At 42.5% G+C, this 5,090-nt stretch overlaps 1 non-coding gene across 1 annotated transcript; it reads left to right on the top strand.

Annotated features, from left to right (window-relative positions):
* The first annotated feature begins 4,664 nt into the window (after positions 1-4,664).
* Positions 4,665-4,798, top strand: LOC138987670 (small nucleolar RNA SNORA13). The gene has a single exon (XR_011464054.1). It is a non-coding gene; the product is annotated as a small nucleolar RNA SNORA13 (small nucleolar RNA).
* The last annotated feature ends 292 nt before the right edge of the window (positions 4,799-5,090 follow it).

The raw sequence follows: 5,090 nt of genomic DNA, 5'->3' as shown, positions 1-5,090 counted from the left end.
AGAGACCCACCAGAATGACAAAAATGAGAAAGTTCAACAATACCAGATGTTGGTAACACACGGAATCCTGGAACTCACAGTGCTGGGAGTACATTTTACAGTGACTTTTGAGAACAATTTGACATTATCTAGTAAAGATGAACAAGTATGTATCCTATAATTTCAGCAATTTCATGCCCACAAAATAGGTACTAGCCGGGGAGTGGCCAAGATGGTGGAGAAGGAAGATCCTGAGCTTGCCCTCTCCCACAGGCACACCAAAACTACAGCTATTTAGAGCGACCAGCAATGAGAAAGACCTGAAGACCAGCAGAAGGATCTACAACTGAAGATATGAATACAGACCCACACGAGATGGAAAGTAGGGCCAGAGATGCAGTATGACTTCCCTGGTGGCTCAGACGGTAAAGTGTCTGCCTACAATGTGAGAGACCCGGGTTTGATCCCTGGGGATCCCTGGAGAAGGAAATGGCACCCCACTCCAGTACTCTTGCCTGGAAAATCCCGTGGACGGAGGAGCCTGGTAGACTACAATCCATGGGGTCTCAATGACTGAGCAACCAAACTTTCACTACACCCATAGCCCTGGTAGGCAACCCACAAATTGGAGGATTATTACTATGGCAGAAGTCCTCCCCAAGGAGCAAGGAGACCAAGCCCCAGATAGGGCTCCCAGCTTGAAGGTTACCCGGAAGATAAGCCATCAGAAGGCCATCGGGGCTTGCTTTCAGGAGAGCCAGAGGGCTATAGGAAATAAAGACTCCATTTTTAAAGGGCACACACAAAATCACACACACCCAGGACCCAGGGTATAAAGAGTAATTTGAAAGGAGTCTGGGTCAGAGAAGCAAGAGACAACAGGGGATCACCTTAGACACAGAGGCGGGCAGCTACCAGTTTAGGGAGCTCATCCTACCATGAGGACACGGGTGTTGCAAGCGCCATTTTGGAATCCTCCCTCTAGCTTATTAGTGCTGGGGCCCAGCCCTACCCCACCAGCTAGACGGCACCAGTCCTAGAAAACCCAGGTCAAGCAGCTGTCCAGGCAGGGTCACGGCCCCACCTACCAGCAGGCTGGCTGCCATAGGACCCCTGAACTGCAGGCTGCCCCAGGTCCTGGCACTGCCCACCAGTGTGTCAGCAGCAGCCCAGGACAGCCAGCGCCCTGAGCCAGCCTTCAGGATCTGGCCCTGCCCACAGCAGGCTGACACCAGATCCAACCCCCTGACCTTGCAGCCACAGACCCCAGGACCCAGCTCTGCCCACCGGTGGGCAGACACCAGCCATAGGACCCCCTGAGCCGAGGCCCCACCTAGCAGCACCTGGAAGCCTCCACACTAGGCAAGGCCTGACAACCAACCTGGCCAGGGTTATCCACACCTATCTACCCACTACTAGCAGAAGGGTCCACATTGCACAGACAGAGGGTGCCCCCAGAGCACATAGCTCTGGAAATCAGAAGGGAGTGCCCTGCTGGGCCTCAGAGGACTCTCTCATGTAAGGCTGTATCTCCAAGATCAGGAAACATAACCAATCTTCCAAATACATAGAAACATATAATAGAGGGGGGCTTCCCTGGTAGCTCAGCTGGTAAAGAATCCACCTGCAATGTGGGAGACCCTGGTTTGATTCCTGGGTTGGGAAGATCCCCTGAAGGAGGGCATGGGAACCCACTCCAGTATTCCTACCTGGAGAATCCCCAAGGACAGAGGAGCCTGGCGGGCTACAGTCCATGGGGTCGCAAAAAGTCAGCCATGACTGAGCGCACACAGCATAAATACAGAATTAGGCAAAGTGAGTCAGAGAAATATGTTTCAAACAAAGGAACAAGAGAAAACTCTAGAAGGAGAACTAAGTGGAGATAACCAGTCTACTCAAGAAAGAATTCAAGGTATGACTGTAAAGATGGTCAAAGAACTCAGAAGAAGAATGGAATACATCTTCTCATCAGAAGACAGAGGTATAAAACAAAGAGTTGGAAAAATACAAAGAGAACCAAAAAGAGCTGAAGAATATAGTAACTGCAGTAAAAAAATTCACTAGAAAAAAGTCACGAGTAGATTAGCAGATGAGAGAAGCAAATCAGCAACCTGGAAGACAATAAAATCAGAGGGAAGCTGGACAGAAAAAAGTAAAATAATTTGAAATGCGGACAGTTTCAGAGACCTCTGAAACAACATCCAGCATGCTATTAATAATATTGACATTATAGAGGCCCCAGAAGGAGAAGAGAGAGAGGAACAGAGAGCATATTTGAAGACATAACAGCTGAACTAACTTGGGAAAGGAAACAGACATCCAGGTCCAGAAAGCACAGAAAGCCCCAAATAAGATGAACCCAAACAGAACCACACCAAGACATACTGCAACTAAAATGACAAAAATCAAAGAGAGAATATTAAAAGCAACAAGGGAAAGCAACTAGTTATGTACAAAGGAACTCCCACAATACTATCAGGTTAGAAGGGAGTGATACATTTAAAATGATGAAAGGAAAAATCCTACAACCAAGAATACCTGCCTAAGCTATCAGTCAGATTTGAAGGAGAAATAAAGAGTTTTACAGACCAGCAAAAGCTGAAAGACTCCAGCACCATGAAACTAGCTTTACAAGAAATGTTAAAGGGACTTCTCTAAAGAGTAAGGGAAAAGGCCACAACCGAAAATTTTTAAATTACGAAAGGACAAATATATAGCAAAAGTAGTAGATCAACTACCTATAAAGCTAGTAGGAAGGTTAAAAGACAAAAGTGCAAAGAAGAATCTATATCTATACTAAGTAGTTAAGCGATACGCAAAAAGATGTAAAATATAACATCAAAAATATTAAATGTGTATATGGGGGAGTAAAAATGCAGGGTTCTTAGATTTGTAAACTTTAGATCATCAACTAAAATAATCATATATATAGTTAATATGAACCTATAGTAACTACACGGACAAGGCGATGGCACCCCACTCCAGTACTCTTGCCTGGAAAATCCCATGGATGGAGGAGCCTGGTAGGCTGCAGTCCATAGGGTCGCGAAGAGTCGGACACGACTGAGCGACTTCACTTTCACTTTTTACTTTCATGCACTGGAGAAGGAAATGGCAACCCACTCCAGTGTTCTTGCCTGGAGAATCCCAGGGACGGGGGAGCCTGGTGGGCTGCCATCTATGGGGTTGCACAGAGTCGGACACGACTGAAGTGACTTAGCAGCAGCAGCAGCACAGTAACCACAAATGAAAAATCTACAGTAGATACACACACACACACAAAAGAGAAAGGAACGCAAACATAACACTAAAAATAATTAGCAAATCACAAGGGAAGAGAGCAAAAGAAGAAAGGAACGAAAGAGAACTGCAAGACAATGCCAGAACAGCAACAAAATGCAATACATACATAATGAGCAATAATTAGTTAATTGTAAATGGACTAAATGTCCAATCAAAAGATAAAGAGTGATTGAATGAACACAAAAACAAGACACATATATATGCTGCCTCCAGGAGACTCAGTTCAGATCCAAAGATAACACAGACTGAAAGTGAGAGGATTAGAAAAGATAGTCCATGAAAATGGAAATAAAAAGAAAGCTGAGGTAGCAGTGCTTATATAGACAAAACAAACTTTAAAACAGACAGTTACAAGAGACAAAAAAGGACATGACATAATGTAAAGGGTTCAGTCCCAGAAGAAGATATAACAACTATAAATATGCATGCACCCAAAACAGAAGCACCTGAATACATCAGCCAAATATCAGCAGTCATAAAAGAAGATGACAGTGACATAATAATAGGAGGTGACTTTAATGCCCAAATTATGTCAAAGGACAGATCATCCTGAGAGGAAAAAAAAAAAATATATATATATATATATTTCCATCCAAAAGCAGCAGAATACACATTCTTTTCAAGTGCACATAGGACATTCTCTGGGATAGATTCACATGCTAAACCATAAAACAAGCCTCAATAAATTTAAGAAAATTTAAATCATATCAAGCATCATTTCTTACCACAATGCTATGAGACTAGAAATGCACTACAGGAAAAAAACTGCAAAAAACAGAAACACATGGAGTCTACACAACACGCTAGTAAACAATCAATGGATCACTGAAGAAATCAAAGAAATAAATACCCGGAGACAAATGAAAACAAAAACACAAAAGATCCAAAATGTACGGAACTCAGTTAAGGCAGTTCTAAGAGGGAAGTTTATGGCAACACAAGCCCACCTCAGGAAATAAGAAATACCTCTAACCACCTAACTTCACACCTAAAAGAACTGGATAAAGATAAAGAAGAACAAACAAAGCCCAAAGTTAGTGGGAGAAAATAAATCATAAAGCTCAGAGCATATATATAAATGAAATAGATACTTTTAAAAAATAGAAAAGATCAGTAAAACTAAGAGTTGACTCTTTGAGAAAAGGTAAACAAAATTGATAATTTAGCCAGAGTTGCCAAAAAAAAGAGAGAGGGCCAAAATAAATAAAATCAGAAGTCAAACAGGAGAAGTTACAAGAGACACCACAGAAATACAAAGGCTCATAAGAGATTATTATTAATTATACATCAACAAAATTGAAAACCTAAATAAATGAACAAATTCCTAGAAATGTACAATCTCCCCAGACTGAATCAGAAAGAAATAGAAAATATGAACATGCAGCCTTTGTGCTGCCTGTTCACTTTTGGAAATCGGTGACTGTGGTGTCAAAAAAGGCATAAACCAAACACTTTTGCAGCCTTTTCTGCCCTTTTATTTGAAATCTTTGGTGTAGGAGCTGCATAAGTAATAGATTTAAAAAAAAAGGCAACCTAGACAGCATATTAAACATATTAAAAGGCAGAGACATTACTTTGTCAACAAAGGTCCATCTAGTCAAAGCTATGGTTTTTCCAGTGGTCACATATGGATGTGAGAGTTGGACTGTGAAGAAGGCTGAGCGCGGAAGAATTGATGCTTTTGAACTGTGGTGTTGGAGAGGACTCCTGAAAGGCCCTTGGACTGCAAGGAGATCCAACCAGTCCATCCTAGAGGAGATCAGTCCTGAATATCCATTGGAGGATTGATGCTGAAGCTGAAACTCCAG

This window comes from Bos mutus, chromosome 4, assembly GCF_027580195.1.
Source record: "Bos mutus isolate GX-2022 chromosome 4, NWIPB_WYAK_1.1, whole genome shotgun sequence".
In the NCBI taxonomy this organism is placed as follows: domain Eukaryota; kingdom Metazoa; phylum Chordata; class Mammalia; order Artiodactyla; family Bovidae; genus Bos; species Bos mutus.
The sequence above is the reverse complement of the archived record's forward strand: the minus strand, read 5'-3'. Positions and strand labels throughout refer to the sequence as shown.